Raw genomic sequence first — 10,358 nt, 5'->3', positions numbered from 1 at the left:
TGAGTCTGTAACTCTCAGGAGGATGAAACACACTAGAGAAATGCATGTCTTCAGCATCATAAGAAAAAATAAGTAGTTGTGATGAAACTGAACAGAGAATCCATTATGGTCATTCAAAAGTCTTTTACAAAGACAGCAGAAAAAGAAATTTTGTTCTTAATACCAACATCTATAATAAAGATACCTACAAGGAGTGCTGCTGTTTTGCAGTGATTAGCAGGATATAGACTCTGACTGGCTTTTTGTTACTATGCAAGAATGAGATAAGACAAATCCTAGACAGCAAGGCCATCCCTTTAAGCTTTGCAGATATGTCACAGGATGTATAAAAGACAGGGAGTGTCAAGCAGAAGCAGTGTGGGACACTCTGGTACTATACATATTAATTAGACTTTCAGATAATTACAGTTGTTTAGCGTACAGAGATCTAATACCCAATCAACACACAAACACCTCTTTTTAGTCTATTTATTCTGTAGCAGAATCCTACTCCTCCATCTTTTCCTATAAATACTCATTAAGAAATGACACAATTACTACTCTGAAACTTTACATAGTGAAGTCTGAAACCTGGCACCTGCCCTACTTGCTGCATGAATGCCCAAGCCAGACCTTCTCTTGCATGTTCTTCTGCATTTAAATTCTGATTATAGACTATCGGAAAATAATAAAGACAGATAAAGTTTTGTAGCAAATGTATAAGTATTACCAGACAACTCTTGTCATGCTTCACTCTTCAAACCCTGCCTCTGTTGATTCCGTTTTGGAAGATTTTAATATGATTGCACAGACAGTGAAATCAAATATTCAAATGGAAAAATGGAAAATATTTCTGTAGAATTATTTCAAGTCTTTCATTTTGAACAAAACTTAAGTGATTATGGTGGAAGAAATTCCTGAGAACAAGGAAGAAAAAAGTCTGGATTGAATTGGTGCATCAATTAATTCATTTTCCCCATTTAACCCCTTAAAACAATGATCCTCAGATTTCCTAATTATCTCATCCAGGTGACATTGCATATATTCAGTTGTGAGGAGATAACACAAATAGTGACATCAAAGTTTTCAGTTATTTTTCTCAAATACAATATTGCTATATTATTTCTCAGCAATCTATGTCCTGCTTAACCTGGCATCTGGACAGATAAAATTCCTTTTTGCTGCTATTAAACAAGGACAGTATTATAAAAAAAAACTGTGCTGGAAGGCAACTTTTCATTTCTGTTGTAACTATATTTTTGAAGGCAAAGTTCCTGGTGATTGGAGAAAAACAACTCATTCATTCTTAAGAAGGGTACAAAGAATGACCCTTGGAACTACAAATCTATCAGTCTCACCTCTGTGAGGAAGAGCCACTGATGTCATCTACCTGGAATTCAGTAAGGCTTTTGTCACAGTAGCGAACAGCATCCTATCCTTCTTTCCAAATTGGAAAGATGTGGATTTGATGGATAGACTGTTCAGTGGATGAAGAACTGGCAGCAGGACTGAATCTAGAGAGTGATGGTCAATGGCTAATTGTCTGGATGGAGACCAGTGATGAGTTGTCCCCAGGAGTCAGTGCTGGGCCAATAGTCCTTAATATCTTCATCAATGACATTGATAGTGAGGTTGAGTGCAATCTCAGGATGTGTGCTTATGACACCAAGCTGTGGGAGTGTGATGCCATCCAGAGGGACCAAGACAGATTTAAGCAGTGGAAGAACCCAGGAGAACCTCATGAGGTTCAGCAAATCCAAGAGCAAGGTCTTGCACTTGGGTTGAGGCAATCTCCACTACCAATACAGCCTGGGGATGAAAGAATTAAGTGCAGCCCTGCTGAAAAAGACCTGGGGTTACTGGTGGATGGGAAGCTGGACATGAGCCAGCAGTGTGCCCTTGCAGCCAAGAAAGCCAACTGTATCCAGAGCTGCATCACAAGAAACATGGCCAGCAGGGTGAGGGAGGTGATCTTGCCCCTCTACTCAACACTGGTGAAGCCTTACCAGAAGTACTGTGTCCAGATGTGGAGTCCTCAATACAGGAGAGACATGGAGTTGTTGGAGCATGTCCAGAAGAGGGCCACAGAAATGACCCAAGGAATGAACACCTCCCCTATGGGAGAAAGCTGAAAGAGCTGGAGCTCTTCAGCCTGGAGGAAAGAAGGCTGTGAGGTGACCTAAAAGCACCTGTCAGTATCTAAAGGGGAGCTAGAGGAAGGAAGAGGACAGACTCTTTTGTAGGATCTGTTGTGATAGAACAAGGGGAAATGGTTTCAAGCTTAAAGAGGGTAGATATTGTTTAGATATAATGAAAAAGTCTTTAATAGTGAGGGTGGTGAGGACCTGGACCAGATCTCCCAGAGAGCTGATGGGTGTTCCGTTGCTTTTTCATCCTCTCTGTAAAGCATCAGCACCAGCCGAGCAGTATCACTGGACAGTATTACCTCAAGGCATGAAAAACAGCCCTACAATCTGTACAGATAATGGCCCGGGATATATACACCTGAAAGTATTACACTATTACAAAATAAGCCAAAGTTGAGCATACCCATAGCATCCTGAAAACTATGCTACTTAAGCAAAATAGAAGGAATGGAGAAGGCACTTCAGCAGGAAGGCTTGCTAAAACTACACATGTATTGAACTTTTTAAATCAAGGATGTGAATATAGAGGACAACCAATAGCACTCATTTTGTTTCAGTTAACTGGGAAAGATTGAATATTAATGGAAAAACTATGATACTAGTAAATAAGGCCAATGGGAAGGCCAATGGGAATGCTCATTCCCACTGATAACTTGGAGGAGAGGAAGAATCTTTAGGATAAACTGTACTGGTTATTGTCACTGTCTTTGGGATTGTTAAATGTTTATGGCATATGAAAGTGTAAATGTAAATGGTACATGGAAATGTAATTGTTAATGGTATATGGAAGTGGAATTGTTATCAGTATACAGAAGTGTAAATGTTAATGCTATTGGAAGTGGAATTATTAATGGTACATGGAAGCGTAATTGAGGGTACAAATAGTGGAACTGTGAAAAAACAAAAAACAACAAAAACAGAAACAAAAAAACAGCAAAAAGTTTAAAGAAGAACAGTGAGTTAGAAATATTAAAGTTTGTGATCTGCTCTAGCTAAAACAGATAAGTGCCGGAAAGAGAACACATCCCCCGCACTGCTCCTCCCCCCGCTTGTAATCGGAACGTAAACAAAGTGTTAGTTGCGAATGGGGACAACAACAAAACATTGGAAGCTAGAATAGACTTTATCTGCAGAGATCTAGGAAACTTGATATCCCAGTGGTAGCACGAGAAGCCTTAGGAGGAAGGAGCTGAGAGCAGGACTCTAGGACCCAGAGCTCGCCTCAGGAAAAGCTGATGGGGGGGCTGGCAGGGTCCAGGAGGGTTCTGCCCTCATTGAACAGAATAGCAGTTGGTGCAAAAAGTGGCGCTGGATTTGGTAACAGTAACAGTTAAGGGTGGAGAAGCTAAGGAAGGAATTACAGCAAAGTGTGGAATTTGTAGTAAACGCTGAAGAAACTAATTTGGTGTTCTTACTCCAGTAAGTGATGAATTTGTAACTGTAAGGAAACCACTGGCAAAAGTGAGGAGGTCTACTTTGTTAAACATTTACAATTTAGTTTAGGTAAACAGGTAGGCATACACAAATTTCTGTACATGCCAAATTCATCAAAGCCTTTAATAGGGAAAAATTTACTAAAACAACTGTAAACTGAAATAAAGTTTAAAGGAAAATCGGAATTTAAGGTAAAAAAGAATAGTTAATAAAGGTGCTTAGATTAGCATTAATCATTACCCCTGCTGGGACCAGAACACAGACGAAGTAAGGGATCAAGTTTATCCTGGGGTGTGGGTAGTAGAATCCCCAGGTAGGGCTAAGAATGCAATGCTGATAGCATTCAGAATAAAGCAGGGAGCTCAACTGGTTCGGATTAAAGAGTACTCTCAAATTCAAAGACATGGATGACCTGATAGGTACCAAAACAAAGGAGGTAATACATAACATGGACAATTAGCTTACTAAACTTTCTCGGAATTAATGGCTATCAAATTTCTCCATAGAAAACCCAAGTGGCACAGCCACAAGTAACCTGTTTGCGTTATGGAATCACTGCGGGATACCGAACCCTAGGAAACAGTGAGGAAGGAAACAACCAATCTTCAGAACCTCAAACAGCTAAGGAGCTCCAGATTTTCCTAAGGATGACGAGGTGGTGTTGCCTACAACTATGGAATACTGGTAAAGCCCTTCTATACCCTTTTGAAATCCTGTCCAAAGGTCCTCATACAGGTTGAGGAAGACAAATAAGAGGAAGGTTTAACTGTGGCAATTTGACTCCGTTGTTAGTACAAAACAAAAAAACCTTTATTGTGAGTGATGAACTTGAACAATGTGCACTTGGTCAAGTGCCTTATTAAACGTAACCCTCTTGCCACGTTTGGCAGTGCTGGATCTTCCCTCCTGCCCTGATGTAGATGGCACTGGAGCTGGACTCATCCCTCTGGTGCCGTCCTGTGGCACCTAGTCTGTGTTGTTGTGAGTGCTGGACTGAGGCACCGGCTCTGTCAGCCTTATCTCAAGTCCGTTGTACCTCAGCTGCGTCTCCCCGTAGAAGGTGACAAGGTCGTAGAGACTGTCAAATACTTGGGTGTCAGTCAAAAAGAACTTGTGTATGTTAGCGTCCTGCCACCAATGGATGCGGAAATGCTACACCTTCTCGTTACACCACATGGACAGAACGTAGTCCCCAGCATAAGTCTCACTCTCCCTGAGTAGGAAGGAGCCACGAGAGGCCTCCATCTTGGCACAGTACTCTGTCAGTAGCTGCTCAGCAATGTGCTGCCCACCACGACATGCCCCCAGCTTGCTGTGGAACCATTCCTGTGCAAGATGCAGCTCATGTCCATCATGCAAGATGTTGGCGCTCATGTCTCCCCCAGCTGTTCACAACTGGGACAACATACATCGGGTTCCATGTATAATTGATAGGCTCTTCTGTCAATTGGCAATCCGCTATCTGCTCCTCTGTCACACACGAAGCTGTCGTTCCTTACCACTCACCTGCGCCAAGCTGCCTCAGATTTGGCGGGGCTTGCCAATGGTCTTAATATCATCTGCGCACACCCAGGCCAGGTGTACAAGCTAGACGTCTCATGATAATGTCGAGAGGGTCTGTCTGGCATGAAGAGTTACAGTCTTTCATTTTTTTCTGCCTCCATGTCTTCTGAACTTGTTTATACCTCTGAAGGTCTTTTGCTAGTCCAAGCAGGAATGTCTTTATTTTCTCCTGATAAAATACAGGTTGAATGAATTGAAGTAAGGGACTTGGATAAATTCAATGAGAGGGCTTGGAAAGCATATGGAAACAGGAATTGTAATGAAAAAAAAAAAAAAAAAAAAAAGGGAATTCAGAAGAACAGTAGCAGTTGCACTAGAGCAGGACCTTGAAGGACCCAGGATGAGTTTTACCCTCAGTGGACTGAATGCAGTGCACACACAGCAGGGTAACAATGTTTGTTTTCTGGTAGATATAAGTGCCTCTCACTCTGTGCTGCATCAAGATTATGGCCTGTAGATGATTTTTGTAACAATAGTACAAGCTACTGGTCAACAAGAAAAAGCTTATGGATTAAATGGAGCTAATGGTAAAGCAAGAAACAATGGGAGTAATAGACTATAGCTGTAAATAGCTTTCTGTATTTTGTTTTGTAGAGAGATCTAATTTGTGTGCACCACACCAGTGGTTTGTTCTGTTTTGTGAGCAGGTGTTCCACCTGGGCTCTATATGATGCCCTGACCATGCAGATGTGAAGCACAAGTGGAAAAAAACTTGCAGACCCTAAGAAGAATAAAAGCAGGAGAGAGTCTGTGATGGGTGAGAAAGGAAAGGTGATCTTTGAAGCAGGGAACACCCTGCTGTCACTGCCTTTTGCGTCCACCATCAGAATTTACCTTCTCTGCCATTTCGGCAGTTTGCCGTCTCTCAGGGGTTAATAAGTAATAATAAATTAGCTTAGAAAGTTTCCATTTCCCACTTATGGAATTGTCTAAAATAAATGCCTGTGTGAGTGTGTATACATCTGTCTCGCTCGGATTTAGAGGAGGGAGAGGAGGTTCTTTTAATATTATATACCCAGCTTGAGATTAAGAAACAACGGTTCAAATGGTGGTCCAACCAGTTTATTATAAATCTTAATTAGGGAGATGGGGAAAGGGAGGACGGGCATTATTATGAATTAGGGTAATGGGGAAGGGAAGGAGGGAGATAGAAAAGATAGAAAAGAAGAAGCAAGGAGTCTCTATAGGAAGCATAGGGAGATAGTAATCACCATGGATCCAGCGTGGTTCGTAGTTCAGTCATTGATCTTCGGTAGTGGTGGGTCATCGGGCATTGTTGTTCTGTTGACGACAACGGCAACGACAACGTCAACGACGACCATGGCGATGATGGCCCCTTTTCAATGCTTTCAAAGTGGTCGAGTCAGCTCTCTTTGGAGTGTCAGCTTCTGGCTCTGGGATCTCAGCAGGAAACTCCTTTGTTCCTATCTTCCTGGCCTTGCCAGCAGATAAGAGGGAGCAGGGAGACGCCCACTTGTATCTTGCCTTCACAGGATACAGTGGCATTATCCCCCAGTCTCCCATAGGAAACAGGCTAGATCTTCTGCCAGTAAACTGTCCGTGAGCACTCTGTTCTCGAGGCAAGCAGCTCTGGAGGAAGGGGCTTCCAAATGTTCCCAAAGTGATGTCTATTGTCACACGGTAGCACCCATCATTTGGCTCCTCAACAAATCAATCAGACTTTTATCAGAAGAAATACCTCAGGAAGCAAGCTTTGAGCCAAAAAACAAAGAAGGATTCTCACAATATCGACTCAAAAAATTGTGACCTCCTATGTAACTTTTATGCTTAGTGTGTTATCAATCGAGGCTTTGATGGGCTTATGATGATTATGTTATTAATACAATTAGTGCTATTATTTTACAGTGTGGTAACAGTTCGTTAACAAAAAAAAAAGGGGGGGAGGGAAGTGGTAAAGGAGGATAGGAGGATAGAACGCTAAAAAAGGAAACTTGTGAATGTATATCAGCTTTGTGAGAACCTGAATAAAGGATTTGGATTGTTCATATCTGAGTCCATGCAAGGACCGAGGTGGACTGAGAATGCTGAAAGGAAGCTCATGCTGCATAGAAGCTGAAAGGAAGTTCAAGCTGGAAGAAGTGATATGCTGAAAGAAGCAATCTTGTGCGCAGACCTGCTTTTCTCTGGATGAAGGAACAACTCCAAGATGGATGAAATATATTCAGGGGTCTCTTTAGGGGTTTTTGCAAGATGGATACAGAATTTGTTAAAATAGGGTTAGTTTGTGTCATTGCTTTTTTCTGTGTTTTAATTTGCATTCCATGCTTGTTGCAGTGTATACAAAAAATGATACAGGATGCTATGAACCGTGCCTTTTTTATTAATAAAGGGGAAGACGTGGGGGAAGATGTAACTGTGAGCAAGTTACCAAAGAGTTTATCAGACTCCTTGATAGACCCTATCACTGTGAAACCTTGGGAGTCTGGAGTGTAAGACAGAGAGCAAACGGTATCTGTTTGTGTCTAAGGGTAAACAGGAGGTTCTGTTTGTATGCATTGTTAACCTTATCACACTTAAGAAACCTTTCATCCTTTATCACTGTTGTTTGGGAGAAGCTAGGCCAATTAACTGATTAGAGGGAGAGGAATTCCTGGCTTGTAAGTGAATGGTATATAAGATGTGTGTTGAACACAATAAAGCAGAAATATTCTGATGATACAAGAAACTGTGAGAGCTCTCTAATTCAACTGAGCACTGACATTAAGAATATAAGACGTAGTTAATGAACTAGCATAAAACTAAGAGTTCCAGTTGATATGTTGATATGATGTGTCAAGAGCAGCCTGAGTACTGGAAGTACAACTCCACCGGCAAGTTGCAAGAGGCTTTAGTGTTCACCCGTCTCCTCTTTGTTCCAAGTGCAAAAGCCTTTTTCTCTCTTTTTTTATTTATTTTTTTTATTTTTTAGGTCTTGTCTAATATAGACACATGGCACTAGGCATACTTGAAGAAAAGAAAATCCACAGGCAGTCTTTCCCTCCTGTGGAGAAAGAGAGTTGTACTTGACAGATGCTAATTATATCACTGAGAGTTGTACTAGAAGGTGTTCAGATAACGAAGAGATGGTAATGGGTATATAAATATAGTAGGTCTTGGATCTCATTATGCAGTAACTCTGGATTTGAATAAAAGCTAGACTGACTGTCAATTACACTGTTGTAACTGGGTGGTATGAAAAGGGGAGAAAGGAATAGCATTTCCTTACCATGTCTAATCTTTACAAGAATTCTTCCAGATGGATAATTCTGATAGATTTACAAAGATTTTATCTAATTCTGCCCTTCCTTTCTCCTGTTACTAAACTCAGCACCTGGATATTTTCCAGGAATATTCAGCATTGTGACTAAGCATCTGTCAGGTCCTTGCTCTCTCTTCTTCAAGGCAGAAATAGGAGTGTGTGTATAAGCAGAAGCAAAATGCACAGCAAGTAAATTCTGCATATATGGATGTGGTTGATGCAGTAATACTGTTTAAATACCAAATCCCCCCTCGCTTTACTTCAGATAGCACCATATCATGTGGGGAACTGAGAGTTGGGGAAATTTTTGAGATGGAACCAGGGAATTACAGGCCTGTTAGCCTGACCTTGGTGCCAGGGAAGGTTATGGAGCAGATTGTCTTGAGGGAGATCACGCGGCATTTGCGGGACAATGGGGGTATCAGGCCTAGCCAACATAGGTTCATGAAGGGCCAGTCCTACCTCACCAATCTGATCTCCTTCTATGATCTAGTGACCTGTCTGGTAGATGAGGAAAAGGCTGTTGACATAGTCTACCTAGACTTCAGCAAGGCCTTTGACACTGTCTCCCAGAGTATTCTCCTGCAGAAGCTGGCAACCTGTGGCTTTGACAGCTACACTCTTGGCTGAGTAAGGAACTGGCTGGAGGGCCGAGTCCAGAGAGTGATAGTGAATGGAGCTAAATCCAGCTGTCGATCCATCATAAGTAGTGTTCCCCAGGAGTCGGTGCTGGGGCCTGTCCTCTTCAATATCTTTATTGATGACCTGGATGAGGGTATTGAGTACCTCCTCAGTAAGTTTGCAGATGACACCAAGTTGGCTGGAAGTGTTAATCTGCCTGGGGGTAGTGAGGCCCTGCAGAGAGAACTGGACAATTTGGATAGCTGGGCTGAAGCCAATGGGATGAGGTTCAACAAGGCCAAATGCCGGGTCCTGCACTTTGGCTACAACAATCCCAGGCAACACTAGAGGCTTGGGGCAAAGTGGCTGGAAGACTGCATCAAGGAAATGGTTCTGGGAGTATTGACTGATGCTCGGCTGAACATGAGCCAGCAGTGTGCCCAGGTGGCCAAGAAGGCCAATGGCATCCTAGCTTACATCAGGAACTGTGTTGCCAGCAGGAATAGGGAAGTGATTGTGCCCCTGTACTCAGCTCTGGTGAGGCTGCACCTCAAGGACTGTGTCCAGTTTTGGGCCCTTCACTGCAAGAAAGACATTGATGCTCTGGAGCGTGTTCAAAGATAGGCAGCAAAGCTCGTGAGGGGACTGGAGCACTGGCTTTATGAGGAGTGGCTGAAGGAGCTGGGATTGTTCAGTCTGTAGAAGAGGAGGCTCAGGGAAGACCTTATTGCTCTCTATAACTACCTGAAGGGAGCTTGTAGAGAGCTGGGAATTGGTCTCTTCTCTTGTGTAACTAGTGATACGACTAGAGGGAATGGTTTCGAACTGTGCCAGGGGAGATTTAGGCTGGATGTTAGGAAATACTACTTTTCTGAAAGAGTGGTCAAGCACTGGAATGGGCTGCCTGGGGAGGTGGTGGAGTCACTGACCCTGGAGGTATTCAAGGAACGTTTGGATTTTTGTTGAGGGACATGGTTTAGTGAGTACTATTGGTGATAGGTGGATGGTTGGACTGGATGATCTTGTAGGTCTTTTCCAATCTTGGTGATTCTGTGATTCTGTGATTCTGTGATTCTGTATTCTTTCCTTCCTTCAAGGCAGCATATTTCCTTATGCATTTGATTACTTGTTTGCAAATTATCTGAATAGGCTGGATAGCTGGGCTGCAGCCAATAAGATGAAGTTCAACAAGACCTGGTGTCAATTTGGCCACAACAACCTCAAGCAACACTATGGGCTTGGTGCAGGAGTGGCTGGAAAACTGTGTGGAAGAAAGAGACTAAGCTGTGTTGATCAATGGTCAGGTGAATATGAGCTAGCAGTGTGCCCAGATGGCCAAGAAGACCAATGGCTTC

General features: G+C 42.6%; 1 pseudogene; it reads right to left on the bottom strand.

Moving 5' to 3' along the window:
* Positions 1–4,370: 4,370 nt before the first annotated feature.
* LOC146542107 (uncharacterized) overlaps positions 4,371–10,358 on the bottom strand; it is a 66,375-nt pseudogene continuing 60,387 nt past the window's right edge.

The sequence above is a fragment of the Meleagris gallopavo genome, chromosome Z (genome assembly GCF_905368555.1).
Source record: "Meleagris gallopavo chromosome Z, MGAL_WU_HG_1.1, whole genome shotgun sequence".
Classification (NCBI taxonomy): domain Eukaryota; kingdom Metazoa; phylum Chordata; class Aves; order Galliformes; family Phasianidae; genus Meleagris; species Meleagris gallopavo.
Note: the sequence above shows the minus strand (reverse complement) of the source record. Positions and strands in the feature narration are given on the sequence as shown.